Here is a 27,009-nt window from a genome sequence, read left to right as displayed (position 1 = left end):
TCACAGAGCCAAAGAGGCACCTGGCCGAGGATTGGGAGCGACTGAAGGAGGGGATCTGACTCTCTGGAGGAGTGTCGCCTGGGCATTATGACATGTTCTTTGTGGCTCACGCATATCTAGAACTATACAGGAAAGGGGCTTCTGATAAACACAGTGTCAGAGAGCTAAGCTGACATCGAACAAAGCCACCACAATATCTATTGTTATTAATAATTCTTCACAGAGTTCTCTTTTTTAATCACCCGCCTATTCTAATTCCTTGCATGCAGTTACCACTTTCATTTCTTGCAATATGCACAGCTCACACAGTGAAATCTTCTCCTCTTCAATGTATCTCTTTACCAGTGGTTCTCAACCAAGGCAATGTTGCCCCCAGGAAATGTCTGGAGACACTTGGAGCTGTTGTGATGGGGGAGAATGCTAATGGCATCTAGTATCAGGGATGCTGAATGTCTTATGATGCACAGAGCAGCCCTCCCACAACAAAGAATTATTCAGCTCAAAGTGTCAATAGTGCTAAGATTGAGAAGCTCAATCCCTGTGGTTTCTGAGGAAGAAACACCTCTTGCCTGAAGTCAGTTCCTTTACCTTTGCTCTTTGTTCTCAGCACTCCCAACCCTTCAATAGCCTGGTCCACTCACTTTTTACATTTTACCTCACAGGCACAACAGAGTAAGCAGATTAAAACAATTACATTTGCTTTTCCCCTTAGATCTTGCAAATTACCTTGCATGTACCACCTCTTTCTTTAATTAGCAAACTCTCTAATTGAATGATCCATGTTGGTTACTCATTTCTTTTATACCTTTAGTGGTCTGGTGCCTCTTAGCAAAACTTTTCTCTTTTAACTTAGCCATGAGCTTATCCTGGCCAAATTTGTGGATGTTTTAAAAGCAAAATTAATTGACTTTCCAGTCAATTTTATTTCATTTCCTATATACTGTCTTCAGATTCTCTTTCTCATCCCTGACTGAAATCATCATGTCGAACTTCTATCCCCAATATTATAACCAAACTTCTCCAGCCAACATCTCCAAGGATTTCCAGTTTGCCAAACCCCATGGACAATCCTCAGTCCTCTTCCTCACCTTCTCAGCAGTATCTGACACTTCTGATCACCCCTCCGTTGAAACACTTTCTTCCCTTGGGTTAATAGAACTCCACATTCTCTTGGTTTTTCTCTAACTATACTCCTTCTCAGCCTCCTGTGCGGGGCCTCCTATACCTTTTCATTTTGGAGGTTCCCAGGATTCAGTTTTTGGAATTCTTATTTTGTATCTTCAGTTCCTTCCTGATGACCATCTTTCAGTCTTAGTGCTTTAGATATTATCTCTATTTGATGACCCTAAATATATAGTTGTAGTCTAGACCTAGATGCTTATCTCCGGACTCCTACATTCAATTACTTTTCCAAAAATCCCCACTTGCTCTTGTAAATGGAAATATCAATCCATTCTGTTAAAAATGATCTCCTGGTGTTTTCTTGTAAACTTACCGCAAGAAATGTCAACTCCATCCTTCCAGTTATCCACACCCAGTGCTTTGGAATAATCTTCAACAATTCTCTCTCACCAAGTATACATAATCAATCAGAGACTATCCTCAGTTCTGTCTTCCATATCTATCCAGGACCCACCTACTTTCACCACCTGTAGTGCTGAGCCACCGCATACACCTCCCGAGCAATGCACCCTCGTTCGCACCTCAATTGCTGCAGCCCCCATGTGTGTTCCCCTTCGCTTATGCTTAATCTCTTCAGAGGTGACAAGAGGTTCTCCAGCTCTACCTTTGGCCTTCTCTCCAGAGCACACTTTCATAACTCTGACTCTCCTAATTTTTGCATCTTTTACAATCTGGACTGTCTGGATAGTTTCCCAAATCAATTCCTGGTTCCTTTTTACTTAATCATTATTTTCTCAAGTTGTCTTTTCCTTCTAGTGTGTTAGTGTAAGCACCAGGAAGAAACCAGGCTGTGTCTTCAGGGCTTCGCCTGGAAATCTCCTCATCACTTACAAGTTCTGTTTCTCACACAGTGGTTGGTCACAGGGCAGTGAAGCCTCAGCCACTATGTAACCAGGATTGCCTTCCATCTTCCAATAGTATGTTTCTCACTTCCTTCTGAGCCCCCCGAGCGCATCTTTAATGTTCACATTTCTGCCAATATTCTGTTTATGGCAGTATACATATTCTATAAGATGATATAGGCTTCCTTTATTGTTTTTCTCACTTCTTTCTGAACTCTTACCAGCATTGTTTTCAATGTTCCGATTTCTACCAACAGTCTACTTAAAGCAATCTAGGTAGGCTTTATCTATCATGTGCCTCAAAATCCTTCCAGCCTTTGTCCTTTACCAATTCCAAAGACCCTTCCACATTTGTAGGTATTTTGTTACAGCAGCACCCTACTTCTTATACCCAAATCTATGTGAGTTTCCTGTGACCGCTGTAACAAATTACCACAAACTTGGTGGCTTTAAACAACAGAAATTTATTCTTTTGTGGTTCTTGGGGCCAGAAACCAGAAATCAGTATTACTGGATCAAAATCAAGGTGTCAGCAGGGCTGTGCTCACTTCGAGGCCCTAGGGGGAGAGTACGTTTCTTGACTCTTCCAGCTTTTAGTGGATACCAGCAATCCTTGGCTTGTGGCTGTATCCCTCCAGTCCTCAAGGGTGGGATCTTCAAATCTCTCTCTGCGTTATCTTTACATTGCTTTCTCTTCTCTGTGTGTAAAATCTCCCTCTGCCTCCTTTTTCTTTTGGATAAGGCCAAATAACAAACAGAGATGATCTATGATATCCCCAATCCAGCTTTTAAAAAAATGTTTTTATTGATTTTTAGATAGAGAGAAAGGGAGAGAGAGATAGAAATATCAATGAGAGAGAAATATCAGTTGGCTGCCTCCTGCATGCCCCTCACCAGGAATTAAGTCCACAACCTGGGCATGTGCCCTGACCAGGAATCAAATTGGGATCTCTCAGTCGGTGGGATGATGCTCAATCCATTGAGCCACACCAGCCGGGCCCCAATCCAGCTTTTAACCATTGTTTCAGTGAGTTGAGTTTAGACCGGTCTTTCTTCCCTATTGCAATAGCCTTGAATAAAGTCTTCCTTACCTGTTTATCTGTGGTGCAGTCTTTGCTTTGATAATGGTTTCTTATACTAACCATCACTCTTTAATCATTTCCATCAAGACTCTCCAACATGAATGTAAAAGTGTTATTACTTTTAGAGAAAATTATTAAATAACTCTTCATTTTCATCTCCCCTAAATTATAGCATGTTTATGCCTAGAAAAGCACAAGAGAATATGATTCTTGATCTCCTCTTGCTGGATATGTCCTCTTTCATCTCCTCATTTTGGTAAATTCCCTAATCAATACCCCAGTTCTGCTTATTTTTCCTCATTTGAAGCTGTTAAATGATAATTTTTAAAAAGATAAAGATATTTTTAAACTCATGAATTAATGAGGGAATTAAGTAGATGTAGATGTATGTTCAAAATAAATTCCAGGCTTCTCCACAGTAGGGAAAGGAGGTTGAGTGATTTTTGGACAGGGAAGATTTGTATTTCTATAGATAATAATTATTTTTCATTGCTATCAGTTATCTCTGATTTACAGAGATGTAGCACAGCTGCCAGAAAATTATAAACAGATAACATGGAGACATGTTATAGACAATGCATAGTTTCCCTGTGAAGTACACATTTCCCCCGTGGAGCCTTGATTCAGTTTTTACTATTGACACAGAGTTGCAGGATGAAAGTGTCAGAGACCATAAAAATGTCTCAGGGTTTGAATAACTGTTTTATTCATAATAATAAAGGAATATAAGGCTAGAGCATTTTCAATAGAAGCAATCAATGAGTCTGAGAAAGGATTTAGTGAAAGGACTATTACATTAAAGAATAAGTTCAGAATCTCAAGGTAGAAGGAACTTCAGCTTTTGTGTTACTGATAGGTAAGGATGAAGAAAATGTCAATTTGACCAGGGTGCACATGATTTTAAAAAAATATTTGAAATAGAATTGGCCTGATGGATAACCCATAAGCCCTCTGAACCTGTGAAGTGTGATTCTGCTAAGGACAAAGATAACTGAGCCAGACATCCCTGGATGAATCTGTAAGAGCGTGGGCAGGAGGCATGCTCAAAAGGGAAATTCAGTGGGCATGACATGAAAGGGTGTTCAACTGTCTGATGGGTTCATCATGACCCCAAAAGTCTTCAATGCCAAGTTTCATCAGCCCTGAGAGATCTGTGCTCTCAGTGTGCTGCGTGGTGTCTTGTGGCATAAAGTATTGTTAAATGTCCTCACATTTTAGGGACAATAGGAACAATATGCAAATTAACCATGGGTAATGTTCCTGGCAATCTACAATTATGGGCATTTAAAATTTTTAGATGCAAATTAAACCCAAAGTTCCTTGTAAATAGTGCCAATTTGCCTCCAAATAACATGTTGCAGAGATAGAATAATTTACCGTAAATGCCTGCACCAGCAACAGTAACTGGCACATATCTAGATGCTATTCAATAAGTGTATTGACTGACTGGAAAAGCATCCAAGAAGAGTTTCCATTTTTCTATGATTAAAAAAAAATTGATGCTTAGTTATTGAAAAAGTGGCTCGCTTCAAGTAGAGTGCTGGTGTGGCATTCTTGTGCTACTAACATGCTTACTAACTATACTTCTTTTTTCTCAGTGTTCCTGTGTGTTAATGATATTTACATCCTCTTCTTATCACTGGGGCACCAAAACATAGAATCCAGGAACACAACAGCAGTGTAAGTGTCAATAAATACACACATTTCATGGAAAAAAAAAAAAAAGAAAATCCAGCCTTGGGAAATCTTTTTGCACATTGGAGGTGGAAGATTACCTAGAATCTCATAGTCTCCAGATGTGTTTGTAGTTATATGTTTAATGTGTCTTGTTTGCTAAGTATTAGGTGTATTGAGTTGAACAAAATGGAAATAAAATATGCTGACCCCCTTGATTACAGAAACTCTTTATGAACTACTTCCCTCTCTCTTTTTTTTTTTTATCCTCATTGGAGGACATTTTTTTATTTTTTGTTCAGATAGAGCGGAAGGGAGAGAGAGAGAGAAACATTGACATGAAAGGGACACATCGAGTGGCTGCCACCTGCATGACCCAACCAGGGCCGGGGACAAACTGCAACCGAGGTACATGCCCTTAGCGGGAACCAAACCCAGGTCTCTCTGGACCACAGGCTGACGCTCTAACCGCTGAGCCAAACCAGCCAGGGCTGGACTACTTCCCTTATAAACCATGAGGGTATCCAGTGCAGTGTCTCAAAGCTAACACTCGACCATACTTTCTGCCCCTCCTTCTCCTCCTTCTCTTCCTTCTTCTGCATGTCGGTAGCTTGTAGAAAGCTGAATAGGAGATAACACACTACATAATATTAAAACAAACAAACAAACAAACCCTAACACAATGTGAAATATTAAAAAAGAATATTTTGAACATGCAAAAGATTTATCTGAAATCAAACCAAAGTGAATAAACACATTCTTCAGAAAATGGGAATACATTTAGGTACATTTTGAAAACAAAATTGGAAAACTATATATCAAATTGTGCTCATGGTCTTCTCTGGGTGATAACTTTTGTTTTCTTTTAAATAATTAATTGTAATTTACTTTTTAAAATTACTTAAAAAAACTTTAAAAAATTATTTATTTATTTTTTTAATTAATTTTTTTGTTGCAAATGTTTCTCCTTTCCCCCTCATTTTCTCCCTCCTCTTTCTCCCCTCCCACCCTGTCCCCAGTTTTGTTGTCCATGTCCATCGGTTATGCACACATGCATATAAGTTCTGTGTCTTATCCCTTCCCTCTCCTACCCCCTTCTGAGGAATGTCAGTCTGAACCTTACTTCTATGTCTCTGGGTCTATTTTGTTCATCAATTTGTTTAGTTCATTATATTCCAGAAATAAGTGAGATCATGTGATATTTGTCTTTTTCTGCTTGGCTTGTTTCACTTAGGATAATACTTTCCAGGTCCTTCCTTGTCATCTCAAAGGGTAAGAGAGCTTTCTGTCTTACAGCTGCATAGTATCCATTGTGTATATGTACCACAGCTTTTTTATCCATTCGTCTACTGATGGACACTTGGGCTGTTTCCAGATCTTAGCTATTGTAAATAGTGCTGCTGTGAACATGGGGGTACATATATCCTTTCTGATTGGTGTTTCAGGCTTCTTAGGGTATATTCCCAGCAGTGGGATCACTGGGTCAAATGGCAGTTCAATTTTTAATTTTTTGAGGTAACACCATATTGTTTTCCATAGTGGCTGCACCAGTCTGCATTCCCACCAGCAGTGTACTAGAGTCCCCTTTTCTCCACACCCTCGCCAACACTTGTTTGATGATTTGTTGATGGCAGCCATTCTGACAGGTGTGAAGTGATACCTCATTGTTGTTAAAAAAACTTTTATTTTTGTTAAAATGGACATTTATTATTTCCATAACGAGGAACAAAAGTTACAAAATACCTTTGAAATCTGTGCTGGTGTCATTTCCAACCTTGTTTTCATGGTATATTTACATATTATGTTACACATATTTTATATGTGATATATATGTGAATTTTAATGTTTTAAAAAAATTTATCAAATGATGCATTCTTTTTTTCATTCAATATATTTATATTTTGTAGTATCCTGAAAAATCTTCCAGTATAGTATTTTAGAATTATGATTTAATTCTAAATAAATTATACATACATACATGGATTATATATATAAATATAGAATACGTTTATATGATTAAAATATACATACATATGCACATATATATCTCCAATCACGTGTGTATATGTACATATATATATAATTATGCTGTCCATCTGTTAATAGGCATTTAGTTTGATTTAAATATATTTATTAAGAGTAAATATTACAGCCCTGGCTGGTTTGCTCAGTGGTTAGAGCATCAGCCCTCAGACCAAAGGGTCTCAGGTTTGATTCCTGGTCAAGGGTAAGTACCTGGGTTGCAGGTTCAAACCCTAGCCCTGGTCAGGGCACATGTGGGAGGCAATCAATCAATATGTCTTTCTCACATCAATGTCTCTCTCTCCACCTTTCTCTCTTTCTACCCCCTCCACTCTCTCTGATGATCAATGGAAAAGATATCCTTGGGTGAGGATTAACAAAATAAACAAATAAATAAATAACTAAATACATCCATCCATACATAAACAAAACAGAACAAAAATGTATTAAAAAAAGTCTAAATATTACATAGAATGAAGAGACATTCTTATTATTTTTCAATATACAGTTACTTTTCACTTATTCAAATATATACTTTTCAGATACTCATCTGAATTTTTACATTCATAAAGCATGCATTTTACTTTAACTTATTCTTTTTTTAAACTTATCTTTATTGTTGAATGTATTACAGATGTTCCTCATTTTTTCCCCATTAACCTCCTCCTCCCCACTCCCTCCTCACTCCCTCTCCTCTCCTGCCTTTCCCCACAGTGTTGTCTGTGTCCATTGGTTATACATATATACATATAGGTTCTTTGGATTATTTCACCCCCAAATCCCCTTCCCTTTGAGGTTTATCAGTCTAGCAACCAATTTGTACTTCTTAATCCCTTCACCTTTTCAACCTTTTCCCCAACACCCCTCTCATCTGGCAACCAACAAAATGATCTCTGTACCTATGAGAATGTTTCTGTTCTGCCTGTTCATTTTGTTTGTAGATTCAATTGTCGATAGATATGAATTCATTGTCATTTTGTTTGTTCATATTTTAAATCTTTTTCTTCAAGAAGACCCTTCAACATTTCATGTAATAATGATTAGGTGGTGATGAACTCCTTTAGCTTTTCCTTGTCTGGGAAATGCTTTATGTAACCATTGATTCTAAATGACTGCTTTGCAGGATAGAGTAATCTTGGTTGTAGGCTGTTGCTTTTTATCACTCTGAATATTTCTTGCCACTCCCTCTGGCCTGCAAAGTTTCTTTTGAGAAATCAGCTGAGTCTTATGGGAACTCCCTTATAGGTAACTAACTGCTTTTCTCTTGCTGCTTTTAAGATTCTCTCTTTGTCTTGAACCTTTTGCATTTTGATGATGCTGTGTCTTGATGTGGGCTTCTGGGGGTTCATCTTGTTTGGGACGCTCTGTGCTTCCTGGACTAGTATGTCTGTTTCCTTCACCAAGTTAGGAAAGTTTTCTGCCATTATTGTTTCAAATAGGTTTTCAATTTCTTTCTCTCTCTCTTCTCCTTCAGGCACCCCTATGACATGAACGTTGGAATGCTTGACGTTGTCACAGAGGCTCCTTATACTATCCTCATTTTTTTGGATTATTTTTTCTTTTTGCTGTTCTGATTGGGAATTTTTTGCTTCCTTATATTCCAATTCAATGGTTTGCTTCTTGGCTTTACCTACTGTACTATTGAATCAGTGTAAATTATTCTTTATTTCAGTTAGTGCCTCCTTCATTTCTGACTGTGCATCTATCATCTCTGACTGGTCCTTTTTTATGCTCTTGAGGCCCTCACTAAGTTCACTGAGGTTCTCACTAAGTTCATTGAGCATCCTTATAAGCAGTATTTTGAACTCAGTATCTGTTAGGTTGCTTATCTCCATTTCGCTTAGTTCTTTTATTGGGTTTTGTTCTGTTCTTTCATTTGGGACCTGTTTCTTTGTCTCCTCATTTTGGCTGCCTCCCTGTGTTTGTTTCTGTGTATTACTTAATGAGAGGTATGGGGCTCGCTGAGACCAGATGCTGCTCGTTTGAAAGAATTTAGGAAAAACCTGAAGCAGGATCCAAGACTGGCCAATCCTATGGTTAAGCAAGTGGCAACAGCTTGGGTGGGCCTGAAAGTTGGGTGGGCCTGAAATTTGGGTGGGGTGGGGTGGGGCGGGGTCTCAGGGAGTCACCAGGGTGGGGCTACCAGTGTGAGCCAGGTTGCTGGAGTCCCAGGTATGGCGACTGTCTGCCGCTCCTGAGATGGGCTCACCAAAGGAACAAAGGCCTCTTATAGCACTTTTGTCCCGGAGAAAGCCCCCTCTCCAGCCTTCGCTCCAGTGCCAAACAGCTTAGTTCTTCCCTGTATGTCTCTGGTGCCCCTCGAGCTGCCTCCCCTCCAAGCTTAGAGGGAGAGAGTCCGATAAGTCCGTGCGCGGGCCCTTTAGGGAGGTGCCTGGGGCTCCAGCCAGGTCAGCTTCCCTGAGCCTCAGTTCCCGCTGGTTTTTCCAGCCAGAAGTGATGGGGATTCTCTTCCTGGCACTGGAACCCTGAGTGGGGCACCTGGTGTGGGACGGGGACCCCTCAGTCTTCAGGAAGGACCTTCCCAGCCGCGGGAGCCTCCTGATTTTTATCCGCCACACGTGGGTGCGGGACCAGCCCGTGTCGACGCAGCCGCCACCCCTCGCGTCTGTGCCCTCCTACCAGTCTGGATGTGGCTGCTGCTTTAATTCCGTAGTTGTAGGACTTCCATTCAGCTTGATTTCAGGCGGTTTTGAATGATGGTTGTTCTGTAGTTTAGTTGTAACATTGATGTGGTTGTGGGAGGACGCGATATCGCGTTTACCTACGCCGCCCTCTTGACCGGAAGTCTCCTTTAACTTATTCTTAAGTGACCAAAAATCCTTGAATATTTTCTGAACAAGTAACCTATTAATTTATTGTCATCTCAGAAGAAACCAGTATTACTTCTCCCACATGCTCTATTATTTTCATTAAAACAATTTTTTGTTTGTTAGTTTATTTTGTTCATTAGATGCCACACGAGTGAAATTATATGGTATATGTCTTTCTCTGACTGAATTATTTCACTTAATATCATGCTCTCAAGGTTGATCCATGCTGTCGCAAAGGGTAAGATTTCCTTCTATTTTACAACTGAGTAATATTCCACTGTGTAAATGTACCATAGCTTTTTAATCCTCTTGTCTACTGATAGGCACTTGGCCTGCTTCCAAATCTTGGCTATTGTAAATAACATTGCAATGAACCTAGGGGTCCATATATTGTTTCATATTTGTGTTTCAGATTTCTTCAGATATATTCCCAGAAGTGGAATCACTGGGTTATAAGGCAGTTCCATTTTCTATTATTTTTGATTCTTTTTCCTCATACACCCATCCAACCATTTAAAACTTATCATTTAACTGTTATTTTAATATTAAATTTATTGCATTATTTTTCTCAGTTTTTTTTTTTTTTATCCTCACCCGAGGAAATTTTTGCATTTATCTTTAGATAGAGCAGGAGGGAGAGAGGAGGGAAGAGAGAGAGAGAGAAACATCCATGTGAGAGAGACACATCGACTGGTTGCCACCCGCACAACCCAACCAGGGCCTGGGACAAACTGCAACCAAGGTACATGCCCTAGTGGGAACCGAACCCAGGTCTCTCCGGTCCGCTGCCGACGCTCTAACTGTTGAGCCAAACTAGCCAGGGCAAATGTCTTTTTTTTTTTTTTTGGTACATGCCCCTAGCGGGAACCAAACCCGAGACTCTCTGATCCGCAGGCCAATGCTCAACTGCTGAACCAAACTGGCCAGGGCCTATTTTTCTGTTTTTATAAGGTTGATACACATCTCAGATATGTGCCTGCTTAGTTTCTGCTAGAAAGTATAAGAGGATGATGGTAAGAACAATTGGTCTATTTATTACAGGACCTTTAGGAGAGCATATCATGAAAGGTAGAAAATACAGCAATCTGAACTCTGATTTCTAAGCTAAACTTTATTCTGTCAGACAGAAAGCTCCTGTATGCAGCAAGATATGTATCTGATAAATCAGCAGCAGAGCTGAGATGTGACTTATATAGATCAATGCCCGAGGCAGCTCTTTATTAGCCTTCCCTGCTAAGCAGTGGTAATATGGGACATCTAGCTGTTGAGAAGTCCTTAGGCCACTTTACTATCTCCATTCCTATATTCAATGACTCATCCTAAATATGGGCTTGCCTTCTGTATAGTTGAGACAAGAAAAAACAGATTCTTGTATCTGGGAAGTCTATCCTGGTGGGATGTCTTCGGTTCCCTGAAAATTTGTAAGAAATAACATTTAAATTCATAGGGAACTTCCTCTTTTCCATACAGAACATTGAATTTAATGAGCCATTAGTCTTGTTTTGGAAATAAAAGAATATACCCCCCTTTCAAGTCTGCAAAAACTGCTTTCCTATATTTCCACATCTTATGAAAATCCAGACTCGAGATTCAGATAGGAGTGTTACTTCCCTGGATGAGCAGTTTCACTGCCTTTTATAACTCAGGAGCTTGGTGTTTTATCTCTGCATGTATCTGCTTGGATCTGAAGAGAAGTAAGTGTATGATGAGAATGATGGAAACTCAAAGGTCCCAGGATTGTAGATACTTCTCTTCAATTATTAGTAAACTAATTTTTACTGACAATTAAAATGATGTAAGCACAAAGAGGTAAATCCCCACATAAGGAACATATCTCTTTCATAGACCACCTTTGTGTCTAGATGAGCCGCAGTTAACTCTGTGGTGTTCAAGACTGAGGAATAAAGTTCTTTTCCTCTTAGAATTAGTAATATCGATAGTGTATTTAAAATTTTAGTGGGTTACAGGATTTGAGGAGCACAGATATTCTTCCATGCTAGGGAGAGAGTTTTGCAATATCCTCAAAGTATAGCTACACCACCAAACTTAACTGAGGAAATTGGAAAATGTAAAAGAATATCAATGTAAACCTGAGATTTAACATAGAAGAACTGCCTTTGTCTGCCAAATAAATTAGTTGAGGTCATCTTAAATTCTTAACAAAAAGATGTTCTTGTGGGTGAAACCAGAAAGAAAGTCTATTCACAAAAAGAACAAGGCCACACAATACTATTTAGCTCCCTTTGTCTAGTGGAATAGTTGAATTTATCTTGTGGAATTTTCTCTTATCTAATATGAAGAATTATAATAAAATATCCAAGTAGGCAAACTGACTTTAATTATCATTAGGCTTAATTATCTTTTGCCCAATAACAAGTAAATTATCATCATACTTGATGCTATGTCAATTTGAGTTTTATTTATTTTTTATTTGTATTTTTAATATATTTTTTAATCCTCATCTGAGGATATTTTTACATTAATCTTCAGATAGAGCTGCAGGGAGAGAGAGAGAGATACATCAATTGGTTGCCACCCGCTCAACCACAACTGGGGCCAGGGACGAACTGCAACCTACATACGTGCCCTTGGCTGGAATCAAACCTGGGACTCTTTGGTCCGTGGGTGATGCTCTTACCACTGAGCTACATTGGCCAGGGCTCAATTTGAATTTTAAAAAGCAACCTGGAAGTTTCTTTAATTGAAGAACTATATACAAATGCATTTTCCAATCTCTCTCGCTGTGAAAAACAAAATCTAGAAGCATATTGTACAGAATTCAGAATTTTCTAAATTTGCATTATCAAGTAGTTTGCAATTATCCAAGAAGAAAGGGATATATTTTCAATGTGCTCTCCATGGAGAGGACATGAAGAAAATAAGTAGTTGATTGAATTTTATTGTATTCAGTTTTAAACTTAAATGGTATTTCAAATTTAATATTAAAAAATTAAAAGTGTTACTTTGAATATGGTGTCCTCAAATGGTGATGCTATTTGGTAGAGAATAGACTTAATATAGGGAACATGTTTAGTAATCAATCACTATTTTGAGAATCATAAAATTAATAATATTGAGTTTATCCATGGGAGTCCAAAAAGTCACTTATTGAAAAAAAATAAACAAATGAAATACTATAGGAACATGCTTGGAAAACATACTGTAATTTGGAGATTATTATTCTTATTAAAAATTTTTTTTTATTGATATTAGACAGAGGGAGGAAGGGAGAGGGAGAAAGATAGAAACGTCGATGAGAGAGAACATTGATTGGCCACCTCCTGCATGCCCCCCACTGGGGATCAGGCCCACAACCTTGGCATGTACTCTGACTGGTAATCGAACCAGCGATTCCTGCACAGTGAATGGTACAGAGTAAGCAGCAGTAAATGCTCGTGAACTGACTGCTAGACTTTGCATCTTTTTATTGCTCTAATTCTTATCAAGAAAAGCTAAATGGAAATTATATGTAGAATATGAGTATATATACTTTCACTTTTGTGGGAGCCAGAAAAATTCTGTGTGAATCTTTCCTCTCTATTGACTTCCTGTCTTAGACTTCTGCATGTTAAATGCTAAATATATTGCTAAGAGCTATGAGTCTTATAAACTTGGAAGAGAAATGAATTTTTTGGAATGAATACATAAAAAGTCTAAGGAAATGCATGTATTTTAAAATGTTATGTGACTTGCAAGTTGTCTTCACTTAGAAGCAAAGGCAGCCTTACCCTTTATTAAGTTGACCGCGTCTGCAGCACAGAGAAGCCAGCATCTGCTTGATCATCTTTTCCGCAGTACTTGGCATATCCCTGATTAGAAAGGGCTCTCTTTCCTTATAATATTTTTGAGTTGGTGGCATGGACCGGCAGAACTCTGAAAGAGGTTGCTGGCTTCAGCCTTGTGGAAATGAGCAGTGAGGACAGCCAGGTACACTGAGATGTGCAAAGGGAGTGCTGGTTGTATCAGGGCTCTTGTTCTCTAATTATCTGTGGCTACTGACATTATGTGCCAAGCAAAACCCTCTTAGGCCCTCTTTTTCTCTTTTTAAGTTTATTTCTATTTATTTATTATCAATTTATTTTTGTTGTAGATGTTTCTCATTATTCCGCCATTGATACCCTCCTCCCGCTCCCCCCCACGTGTCCCACCCCCAGCATTGTTGTCTATGTCCATGGTTATGCATACATACATATGAGTTCTGTGCTTTATCTCTTCCCTCCTCCACCCCCTGACCCCTCTTCTGAGGTTTGTCAGTCTCTACCCTACTTCTATGTCTCTGGGTCTATTTTGTTCATCAGTTTATTTTGTTCATTATATTCCACAAATAAGTGAGATCATGTGATATGTGTCTTTCTCTGACTGGCTCGTTTCACTTAGGATAATGCTCTCTAGGTCCCTCCATGTCGTCTCAAAGGATAAGAGATCTTTCTTACAGCTGCATAGTATTCCATTGTGTATATGTACCACAGCTTTTTTTTTTTATCCTTACCCGAGGACATTTTTGCATTTATCTTTAGATAGAGCAGGAGGGAGAGAGGAGGGAAGAGAGAGAGAGAAACATCTATGTGAGAGAGACACATCGACTGGTTGCCACCCACACAACCACAACCACAACCGGGGCCGGGGACAAACCACAACCAAGGTACAAGCCCTTAGCGGGAACCGAACCCAGGACTCTTCAGTCTGAGGGCTGATGCTCTAATCGCTGAGCCAAACTGGCCAGGGCTACCACAGCTTTTTTATCCACTCATCTACTGATAGACATTTGGACTGTTTCCAGATCTTAGCTATTGTAAATAGTGCTGCTATGAACATAAGGGTACATATATTCTTTCTGATTGGTGTTTCAAGCTTCTTAGGGCATATTCCTAGAAGTGGGATCACTGGGTCAAATGGCAGTTCAATTTTTAACTTTTTAAATTTAATTTAATTTTATTTTTATCCTCACCCGAGGACACTTTTCCATTTTTTGCTCAGGTAGAGTGGGAGGGAGAGAGAGGAACAGAGAGAGAGAGAGAGAGAGAGAAACATTGACGTGAAAGGGACACATCGAGTGGCTGCCACCCACACGACCAACCAGGGCCAGGGACAAACTGCAACCGAGGTACGTGCCCTTAGTGGGAAACTAACCCGGGTCTCTCAGGACCGCAGGCAGACGCTCTAACCGCTGAGCCAAACTGGCCAGGGCCAATTTTTAACTTTTTGATGTAATACCTCAAAAAGTGTTTTCCACAGTGGCTACACCAGTCTGCATTCCCACCAGCAGTGTACTAGAGTCCCCTTTTCTCCACACCCTCACCAGCACTTGCTGTTTGACGATTTGTTGATGGTGGTCTTAGGCCCTCTTGAGAGTCTTGGGGGACATTCTCAATTAGAATCTCTGAAATAATGTGGCAACCTACTTGTGAAAGGGAGGAGAGCGTGTCAAGATGACGCTCAAACTTTCTTGGGGATTGCGCTTATTTTTACCAAATTGAATGGTTAGTTTTTTTCCATAATTAATTTAAGAATTTGTTGGATATGGTTCTTCTGTGTGTTGAATGCAATCCAGTGTGGCTTGTATTAAAGATAATATTAATAGTTCATCATTTACTAAAAATCTAAGGTGTTGTCACCTTGTGTTTTATGTGTTTTGGTGGTTATAGAAAGCATAGGCAATTTTGGATCACTTGCTCAGAGAGAAGCCAGCCGTTGTGCCATGAGGCATTCAAGCAACCCAAAGGCGAGGAACTATGGGGTGAGGAACTATGACTTCCTTTGAACAACTAATATTCACATTAGTGAATCACTCTGGAATCAATTCTCTAGCCTCATAAGCCTTTATATTATTATTGTCCTGGCCAAGATGTCACCTGCAACCTCATAAGAAACCCTGAGTTAGAAGTATCCATTCAAGTTGTCCTGAATTCCTTATTCACTGAAATTGTATATTTCCCACTTCTTGTCATGTTGAAGTAACTGGTACTGGATTTGTCTTCCTGCTGTAAAACTTTAAAAAATTGGACAAAATATGAAGCAACTGTTTTCAGAAACTTGACAATAGACAACGAAGGATTGTGATCCAGGGAAAAGGATAATAAATGATGTGAGCCTACAATTGCTCTGGTTACAATAATCTATGGATCCTTTGTGGACCATGGCATAGGAAAGGACAACCCAGGCAAGGTATAGTATTCTCATTGAGGTGAGAAGATAGAGATTAACCTTTGGGGAGGATAAAATAGGTGGAATTTTCAGGGCGGAATAGTGAAAAATAGGGAGTTATGCAGAAAGTGGCTACAGAAATCAGAATAGGGGTCCTCTTGAACTTGTGGTGAATACTAAGCTTCTATATAGCATGAAACTCCATGAGGCAACACTAAGAACAACAGGGGAGCTATAAACTCAACAACTTCCAGGACTCAAACTGAGCTGGGAAACAAGTTCCATTTAGCCAGAATAGGAGGACCTCATAGCAACCCAGGGATTATTTAAGAGACAGCTGAAAGGTTAGGTCTTAGTAGTATGGCTAAATTGTTCCTAGTGTAAAGACTATTCTAATCCAGCCCTAATGAAGCTTAAAAGTAAGCTGATCAGCCGTGGCTGGTTTGGCTCAGCGGTTAGAGCATTGGCCTGTGGACCAAAGCGTTGTGGGTTTGATTCCAGTCAAGGTCACATACCTCAGTTGTGGTTCAGTTCCTGGCCCTGGTTAGGGTCGTGCAGGAGACAATTGATGTGTCTCTCTTGCATGGATATTTTGCTCTCTCCCTCATACTCTATCTGAAGATAAATGGAAAATATCCTTGGGTGAGGATTTAAAAAAAAAAAAAAAGCTCATCATAAAGTTACTGCCTGATAAAATAAATTTCAACACTTTTTATAGAAAGACAAACCTGATACTCAACAATATAACATTTATTTATTTATTTATTTATTTATTTATTTATTTAATCCTCACCCGAGGACATTTTTTGTTCAGGTAGAGTGGGAGGGAGAGCGAGGAAGAGAGAGAGAGAGAAACATCGACATGAAAGGGACACATTGAGTGGTTGCCACCCGCAGGACCGACCAGGGCCGGAGACAAACTGCAACCGAGGTACATGCCCTTAGTGGGAACCAAACCCAGGTCTCTCTGGACCGCAGGCCAATGCTCTAACTGCTGAGCCAAACTGGCCAGGGCAAATAATGTTATTTTAGACTGCGCTATCCAGTTACCCGCGGGACCTGCAGGGTGCTGAAGCACCAGTGAGGCCTGTGCGACCCAGCAGCCCATAACGTAGGCATAGAGCTGGGTCCCCAAAGGGACTGTGTGATCCAGTTACCCGTGGGACCAGCAGGGTGCAGGGGGGCGGGCACAAGAAAGGCCTGTGTGACCCAGCTGCACACATATAGGCGTAGACGATGTGAAAATGGAGGTGGAGTGAATAGTAGCTATGCAGATGATCTCCCTGGACCAAACGGGGGCGGGCGGGGGTTGAATAAAGACCAAGCCCACAGTGCAGAGAGCCAGGACAGAAGGCTAAAATAGTCACAGCCACTCACCTGGGGGCTATGGCAGAGGGAGGGCAGACAGGGCTGAAACTCTGTGGGGACACCTGGGATTTGGAGGGCACCCAGAGTTTTCCTGAATTGTGGCCACAAAGGACGGTGGCCAGAGTGCTCCTTCCCCAAGCTGTGGGGAAAAGCAGCAGCCCCTCCCCCCCACCACCCTGGGAGATTCAGCCTTTCCCAGGTGAGGCAAAGAAATGCAAATTGAGGCTCATTAATAACCAGCATCTATCACCCTCTGGAAATCCTCTTATGCAGAACACCAGGGCTACAGTCCAGGCACTGATTAACTGAGACTACTAGCCACCAGGAAAAAGGTAGAGGATAACTGAACCCTTCCTGGGCTTACAAATCTACACAGGAAAATAAGACTTGACAGTGGTGTTCAACGTGGACCCACCAAGGCTCATCCAAACCCAGTAGAGGGAGCCACAAACAGCAGAACACCAACACCACCAGGGAAAATTTGGCAGGCTCCAAAACCCACTGAGATAGCCAAAATGGTGAAACAAAGAAACAAATCCCTAATAAAAGAACAAGAGAACTCTATTGAAGATGAGATCACTGAAATGCAGCTAAGCAAATTATCAGAGGTAGAGTTTAGAGCCAAGATCTTGAGGAAGCTCAACAGCATGAGTAAGGACATCAGCACCATGAGTAAAGATATAGAAACACTGAAAACCAACCAAGTGGAAATGCAGAATGACAAAACAGAAATTAAGAACAAATTGGAAGGACTAACCAGCAGAGTAGAGAAAGCTGAGGACTGGATCAGTGAGTAAGAAGACAGGGTAGAAAAAATCAACCAATCAGAAAACCAAAACCAAAACCAAACCAAACCAAACAAAAACAATTATAAATAGGAAGAGAGCTTAAAAGAACTGTGGGACAACTGGAAATGTAATAACATTCGCATCATAGGAGAACCCAAAGAGGTAGAAAATGGGCAAGGGTTAGAGAATATATTGGAAGAAATAGTGACAGAAAACGTTCTTAACTTGGTGAAGAGAGAAGGCATTCAAGTTCAAGAAACACAGAGAGCCCCAAGTAAGAAGAACCCAAACAGGCCCACACCAAGACACATAGTAATTAAAATGGCAAAAATTAAAGACAAAGAGAGAATCCTAAAGGCAGGAAGAGATAAGCAACAGGTTACCTACAAAGGAACCCCCATAAGGCTATGAGCTGACTTCTCAACAGAAACACTATAGGCCAGAAGGGAATGGCATGAAGTAATCAAGATCATGAAAAACAAGGATCTGAATCCAAGACTATTCTATCCAGCAAGGCTATCATTCAAAATAGAAGAGCAAATAAAGAGCTTTCCAGACAAAAACAGGCTAAGGGAATGTATTAACACCAAACCGGCATTGCAAGATATGCTAAAAGGACTGCTGTAATAAGTAGAAGAAATAGGAAGAAAAATAGAACCACACTAAACAAAAATGGCAATAAATAAGTACCTATCAATTATCACCTTAATTGTGAATGGTTCGAATGCTCTGATAAAAAACACACAGAGTAGCTGACTAAATAAGGAAGCATGACTCACATATGTGTTGTTTACAAGAGACCTACCTCACAACAAAAGACTCACATAGGTTGAAAGTGAAGGGATGGAAAAAAAATTTTTCAAGCAAACGGAAAGGAAAAAAAAATGCTGGGGTAGTAATACTCATATCTGATAAAGTAGATTTCAAAATGAAGGCCATAACTAGAGACAAAGAAGGCCACTACATAATAATAAAAGGATCTATTCAACAGAAAGATATAACCTTGGTAAACATATATGACCCAATATAGGAGCACCAACATATATTAAAAATCTTTTGGAAGACTTTAAAGGAGAAATCAACAGCAATAAAATTATAGCAGGGGACTTAAATACCCCACTGACATCACTGGATAGATCTTCTCGACAAAAAATTAACAAGGAAACACAGACTCTAAATGAAGCACTAGATCAAACGAATTTCATAGATATCTATGAGAATTACACCGCAAAACTGCAGAATTCACATTCTTCTCAAGTGCACATGGAACATTCTCAAAGATAGATCACATGTTAGGGCACAAACTAAGTCTCTACAAGTTCAAGAAGATTGAAATCATATCAAGCATCATTTCAGATCACAATGGCATGAAACTAGAAATCACTTGCAACAAGAACATGCAAAGACACTTGAAAACATGGATGCTGAATAGCATGTTATTGAACAATAAATGGGTTATTATAGAGATCAAGGAAGAAATTTAAAAATTCCTGGAAACCAATGAAAATGAACATACAACAACACAAAATCTATGGGATGCAGCGAAAGCAGTTCTGAGAGGGAAGTTCATAGCACTATAGGCCTACCTCAAGAAGCAAGAAAAATTTCTAATAGATTATCTAACCTCACAACTTAAATAACTAGAAAGCAAACAAAAAAGAAAACCCCAGAGCAAGTAGAAGGAAGGAAATGGTAAAGATCAGAGCAGAAATAAATGGCATGGAGACAAAAAAAAAAAAACAAAAAACAATTCATAGGATCAATGAAACAAAGAGCTGGTTCTTTGAAAAGACAAACAAGGTTGATGAACCCTTAGCTAGACTCACCAAGAAACAAAGAGAGAGAACCCAAATACATAAAATCAGAAATGAAAGAGGAGAAGTTACAACTGACACCACAGAAATACAAAGGATTGTTAACAAATCTTATGAACAATTATATGGCAACAAACTGGACAATCTAAGCAAAATAGACAAATTTTTAGAAACACATAGTCTCCCAAAACTGTACTGGGAAGAAATAGAAAACTTAGAAAGACCAATATCAATGAAGAAAATTGAAGATGTAATCAAGACTCTCCCAGCAAACAAAAGCCTAGGCTCGGGTGGCTTCATGGGGGAGTTGTACCAAACATTCAAAGAACTAACACCCATTCTCCTCAAACTATTTAAAAAAATGCAAGAAGAAGGAAAACTTCTAAACTCATTTTATGAGGCCAGCATAATTCTTATTCCAAAACCAGAAAAAGACACTACAAAGAGAGAAAACTATAGGCCAATATCCCTGATGAACATAGATGCCAAAATCCTTAACAAAATACTAGAAAATCCAATCCAGCAACACATCAAAAAAAATTATTCACCATGACCAAGTGGGATTCATCCCAGGGATGCAAGTCTGGTACAATTTTTGCAAATCAATAAATGTGATATACCACATAAACAAAATGAAAGATAAAACTTATATGATTATATCAATAGATGCTGAGAAAGCATTTGACAAAATTCAGCACCCATCAACTTACACCATACATGAGAATAAACTCAAAATGGATAAAAGACGTAATGTGACTGATGAAATCATAAAAATCCTAGAAGAAAATGTAGACAACAAAATTTTAGACATCATGCCCTGGCCGGTTTGGCTCAGGGGTCAGAGTGTTGGCTTGTGGTCCTGAGAGACCTGGGTTCGGTTCCTGCTAAGGGCATGTACCTTGGTTACAGTTTATCCCCGACCCCGGTTGGAGTCGTGTGGGTAGCAACCACTCGATGTGTCTCTCTCACATTGATGTCTCTCTCTTCTTCTCTCTCCCTCCCACTCTATCTGAACAAAAAATAGAAAAATGTCCTCGGGTGAAGATAAAATAAAAAACAAAACAAAACCAGACATCATACGCAGCAGAATTTTCACTGATACCTCACCTAAGGCAACAGAAACAAAGGAGAAAATGAACACATGGGACTACATCAAACTCAAACACTTCTGCACAGCAAAACATACAATCATGAAAATGGAAAGGCAACTCACTGTATGGGAGAGCATAATTGCCAATGATATATCAGATAAAGGGTTAATTTCCAATATATATAGACTGCTCATACCACTCAACAAAAGGAAGACAACCCAATTTAAAAATGGGCAGAGGAGCTGAATAGACACCTCTCCACACAGGACATACAAATGGCCAAGAGACATATGAAGAAATGCTCAACATCACTAATCATCAGAGAGATGCAAATTAAAACAACAATGAGGTATCACCTCACACCTGTCAGAATGGCCGCCATCAACAAATCATCAAACAACAAGTGTTCGCGAGGGTGTAGAGAAAAGGGGACTCTAGTACACTGCTGATGGGAATGCAGACTGGTGCAGCCACCATGGAAAACACTATGGTATTACCTCAAAAAATTAAAAATTGAACTTCTGTTTGACCTAGTTATCCCACTTCTAGGATTATACCCTAAGAAGCCTGAAACACCAATCAGAAAGAATATATGTACCCCCATGTTCATGCAGTACTATTCACAATAGCTAAAATCTGGAAACAGTCCAAATGTCCATCAATAGACCAATGGATAAAAAAGCAGTGGTACATATACACAATGGAGTACTATGCAGCTGTAAGAAAGAAAGATCTCTTATCCTTTTTAGTGGCATGGAGGGACCTAGAAAGTATTATTCTAAGCGAAACAAGCCAAACAGAGAAAGACAAGTATCATATGATCTCACTTATTTGTGGAATATAATGAACGTAACAGTCTGAGAAATGGGTAGTCCCAGAGACGTGGAGGTGGGGTACAGACTGACAATCCCCAGAAGAGGTGGTGGTGAGGGAGAGATAAACCACAGAACTTATATGCATGTATGTATGACCAATGGACATGGACAACAAAGCTGGGGACAGGGCGGGGAGGGACGGGGGGTGGGGAATCAGTTGGGGAAAAAGGAGAAACATCTGTAACAAAAATAAATTAATTAAAAAATGAAATAAAATCAAATAAAAATTATAAGATATGTAAAGAAGCATATATAATAAAATAATATTATTAAAATATATATAATTACAGTTAACCAAGAGAAAATCAGGCAATAGACATATACTTAGCAATAACAATTGTGATTTAATTAGCTCAAGGGTGCTAAAACAGTTATTTCTTTTAATCTTTATTGTTGAAAGTAGTACAGATGTCCCCCTTTTTTTCCCAAATGACCCCCTTCTCCCCACTCCCACCCCCCTCCTGCCTTCCCCACACTATTGTCTGTGTCCACTGGTTATGCATAAATATATTTAAGTTCTTTGGTTTTTCTTTTCCTGTACCCTTCACCCCCCCCTTTCCTCTGAGGTTTGTCAGTCTAAAACAGTTATTTTAAATTATTGTATTAAGATCTTCACTTTAAACATAATTAGAAAAGGAATGAAAGATATAAAAATAAACCATGAACCACTGAACATAAAAGTACATATACAACATGAAAATTTTACTGAATGGAACTAAGAGCAGTCATTGAAAAAGGAAAGAGGTCTCAGCCATGTTGGGATTTGGGGCTGAGGCCCAGTACTACTTTCCCGTTTCCCCATGTTCGTGACTGGAAGTTGCCTCTTGGGCTTTGGGCTCTTTTAGGTCTGGCCAGAGTCTGGGCTAATTGTGTGCATGTGCTCACCTCCTAAGCTGATTTCTTGAGACTGTAGGAAGCGTGATAAGAGCAAATGCCCTGGAAGCAAACGGTTCCAAATTTCTTCCTTGTTGCTGCTTAGCTGTGGAGATTTTTGAAGGTTCTGTGTCTAAGACGTATAGTTCGCGAAACAGCAGGGTTGGATTCTGATGAGGCCGCTCTTCCCGACTTGCCCTTACAAGGCAAGCGAGCACCTAAAGAGTGTCAGCTATCTTCACATCCTCAAGAAGTTTAAAGTGTATTGGAAAGACAGCCCCAAATTAACCATAGTGAGTTGGTTGCACATGTTTCGGGTTTGGAAATGCCTGTATCTTACAAGAGAAGGGATGTAAAGGATGTTATCGTTCCTTGAAGAGGGAGGGATCATCGTCTGGGAACCCGTCCTTGTACATTTTAGATATTGCCTTGTTACCAGATAATTGGTAAATGCCTTTTAAAAAAATATATGTATTGGTAGATAGTGGATGAAAAACCTGAGAAGCCAGATACTAAGGAGAAGAAACCTGGAGCTGAGAAGGCTGATGCTGGTGGCAAGATTAAGAAGAGTCACCTCAAAGCCAAGACGCCTAAGAAGGGGAAGCCCCATTTCGGCGGAAACCCTGTCCTAGTCAGAGGAATTGGCAGATATTCCCGGTCGGCTATGTATTTCCAAACGGCCATGTACAAGAGGAAGGATTCAGCAGCTAAATCCAGGATTGGAAAGAAAAAGGAGAAGGTTCTTGCTACTGTCACAAAACCAGTTGGTGGTGACAAGAATGGTGCTACTCGAGTGGTTCAAGTTGCAAAATGCCTAGGTATTATCCTACTGAAGATGTGCTTCGGAAGCTGCTGAGCCAGGGCGAGAACCCTTCAATCAGCATGTGGGAAAACTGCCCATGAGCATCACTCCTGGGACCATTCTGATCGTCCTCACTGGGTGCCACAGAGGCAAGAGGGTGATTTTCCTGAAGCAGCTGAGCATTGTCTTGTTACTTGTGATTGGGTCTCTGTCCCTTAAAAGAGATCCTCTGGGTAGAACACACCAGAAATTTGTCATTGCCACCTCCACCAAAATTGATATCAGTGGTGTGAAAATCCCTAAACATCTCACTGATGCTCACTTCAAGAAGAAGCTGTGCAAGCCCAGACACCAGGAGGGTGAGATCTTCGACACAGAGAAAGAGAAGTAACAGTCATCCCTCCTTTATCGCGGTCCATCTGATCCAGACTCTAGGGGTTGCACCTGGTGTTGAAGGATTCCTGGGGTGCTCGAATACATAGGCCTACAGTCCATACGTACAATAATTTTAATTTTAATTGTAATACAGGGGAGTATAATTGACTCAGACAATCGAGTGCACACTGTATCATTTTCACTGTCTCGATCACTTTTTAATGGATATATTTGAAGAAACCACAATAGAGTGAAGCCGTGAAAGTCGAAGTGTGAAGTGGCGAGGGATGACTGTCCGAGATTACAGAGCAGCGCAAGGTTGACCAGAAAGCCGTGGACTTGCAAATTCTGCCAAAAATTCAAGCTGTTCCTCAGTTCTAGGGTTACCTCCACTCTGTTGGTTCTCACAAATGGGCTTTATTCTCACAAAATGGTGTTCTAGATTTCTTACAAAGAGCCTAATTAAGTAACTGAGCTATTGTTAAAAAAAAAAAAAGAAAAAGGAAAGATCAGTAAATTTGGAGATGAAAGAAAAATTATATAAAATAAAGTACAGAGCAGAGTAAACATATTAAAAAACAGACCCAGTAATTTGTGGGACAATATCAATAATATAAATTTAATTGGTGTCCCAGAAAACATGGGATCAGAAAGAATTTCTGAACAAATAAAAATTTTTTATTTGAAAATTTTCCAAAATTTATAAACTCTAAAATTTTTAAACTCTAAGCCCACAGATCTAAAAATTTCAATGAACCCAACCAAGGAGGATAAATACAAAAACAGAAAACAGATGGAGCTACATGCTAATCAAATTTCTGAAAACCAATGATTAGAAAATATCTTGAAAGTGATTGGAGATAAATATACACTACAAAATGGGATACAAAGATACTCTGGCCAGTTTGGCTTAAGCGGAGAGTGTTGGCCTGTGGAGCCAAGAGTCTCAGGTTTGATTCTCAGTCAAGGGCACGTACCTTATTTGCAGATTTGATCCCCGGCCCTGGTCTGGGTCATGCGGGAGGCAACCAATCCATGTGTCTCTCTCACAATGATCTCTCTCTCTCTCCCTCCCACGTCCCCTCCCCCACTCTCTCTCCTTCTCCCTCTCTTTCCCTTCCTCCCTCCCAGTCTATCTGAAAATCAATGGAAAAATATCCTAGGTTGAGGATTAAAAAAAAAATCTAAATGGGCAATAAAAATAAGAATTATTTCAGATGATTCCTCAATAACTCTGCAAGTCTGAGGACAATGGAATTACATCTTTGTAGTGCTGTAAAAAATGGAGACAAACCTCCTGTAACTTAGAATGTTAAATTCACCCAAATATCATTAAAATGAAGGTAAAATTAAGACTTTTCCAGATAAATATTTTACTTTTTTTTTTTTTTTTAATCCTCACCCGAGGACATTCCTCCATTTTTTGTACAGATAGAGTGGGAGGGAGAGAGAGGAAGGGAGAGAGAGAGAAACATCGACGTGAAGGGACACATCGAGTGGCTGCCACCCGCACGACCAACCAGGGCCGGGGACAAACTGCAACCGAAGTACGTGCCCTTAGCGGGAACCGAACCCGGGTCTCTCTGGACCGCAGGCCGACGCTCTAACCGCTGAGCCAAACTGGCCAGGGCTCCAGATAAATATTTATAGGATTTGTTGCTAACAGACTTTCATTACATACATGTTAAATAAAGTTCTTCAAATGCAATAGAAATGATAGCAGATGAAAAATGGGAGTCACACAGAGGAATGAAAAGTGCCACAAAATGAGCAAAATTGAGGCACAAAATGATGTTAATTGCTCACTGACAATGATGGAAACAGAAACTAAAATGATTGATTCCTCTTTTATCAGTGAAGTATTTTAACATACATTTACTTTAATGGAATAAAGCACAAAATAAGTACTCATAAAAACAAAATAAAACACAACAATGACAATGAAAAGGATAAACATACCCTCAGTGAATTCAAACAACACGAGGAGAGTGCCCGGTGACTGGAGCGTGGGCTGCTTAGGGAAAAGGCACTCCTGTTGGCTCAGTCCGCTTCAGGTCTATCAGGAGTATGTGCTGAAAAATAATAAAGACTGGGATGTTTCAGAAATATATTGTATATCTGAGTTCTTACAAGATGATACTCCCCCCCAGATGTGACATATGTGGGAGAATTTAGTTGTTACTAAAATGTATGTGGTATGCAGTACCTATGTTTGCTTTGACATGTTTTTCTCCTCATTCCTCTGGTTCTGTTTTTGTTTTATTTATTTATTTACTTATATATTTTTTACTTTTATTGAATCTATCACATCACACAGGTCTCTTAGCAACTTTGAATTTTATAATATAGTATTGTTGACTATAATCACTGTGCTGTGCATTATTTACCTACTAGTTGCACATTTTTACCCTTGAACAAATGGACCAATGAGTTGCAGGTTCGATTCCAGTCAAGGGCACAAACCTTGGTTGCAGTTTGTCCCCAGCCCTAGTCAGGTCGTGTGGGAGGCAACCAGTTGATGTGGCTCTATCACATCGATGTTTCTCTCTGTCTCTCTCCCTACCTCTCACTCCATCTGATAGTAAGTAGAAAAATATCCTCAGGTGAGAAATTAAAAAAAAAAGAAAAGACAGCCCTGGATGATTTGGCTCAGCAGTTAGAGTATGGACCAAAGTGTCTTAGATTGGATTCTTGGTCAAGGGCACATGCCTGGTTGCAGGTTCGATCCCTAGCCCGGTTGGGATCATGTGGGAGGCAACCAATCGATGTGTCTCTCTCACATCAATGTTTCTCTTTCTTTCTCTCTCCCTCCATTCCACTCTATCTAAAAATCAATGGAAAAATATCTTCAGATGAGGATTAACAAAAACAACAACAAAAAAGACAATGTGAAAAAAATTACATTTATTTACAAGTATAATGATTCATTATATTTCATTGTATTCATTATACTTGATAAAGAAAGCAGCAATATGATTGCTTGTGGTATTGAAGTGTAATCAATATGATTGCTTCAAGGTAGTAAGGAAATCTTCAAAAATTTTTTCAATATATTTACTGGAAAAAAAAAGCCATGTATAAGTGGACCCGCACAGTTCAAACCTATGTTGTTCAAGGGTCAACTGTATGTCTTTCTCTGCCTGACTGATCTCACGTAGCCATAATGCCCTCAAGATCTCTCCAAGTTGTCACAAATGGCTGGAAATCTTGCTTGTATGACAATATCCACCCAGCTCCTTCTGTGAT

At 39.7% G+C, this 27,009-nt stretch overlaps 1 pseudogene; it reads left to right on the top strand.

Annotated features, from left to right (window-relative positions):
* LOC118639569 overlaps positions 1 to 24,205 on the top strand; it is a 72,191-nt pseudogene extending 47,986 nt beyond the window's left edge.
* Positions 24,206 to 27,009: the final 2,804 nt, after the last annotated feature.

This window comes from Molossus molossus, unplaced genomic scaffold (genome assembly GCF_014108415.1).
Source record: "Molossus molossus isolate mMolMol1 unplaced genomic scaffold, mMolMol1.p scaffold_m16_p_21, whole genome shotgun sequence".
NCBI lineage: Eukaryota > Metazoa > Chordata > Mammalia > Chiroptera > Molossidae > Molossus > Molossus molossus.
This window is presented reverse-complemented; position numbering and strand designations above follow the sequence as displayed.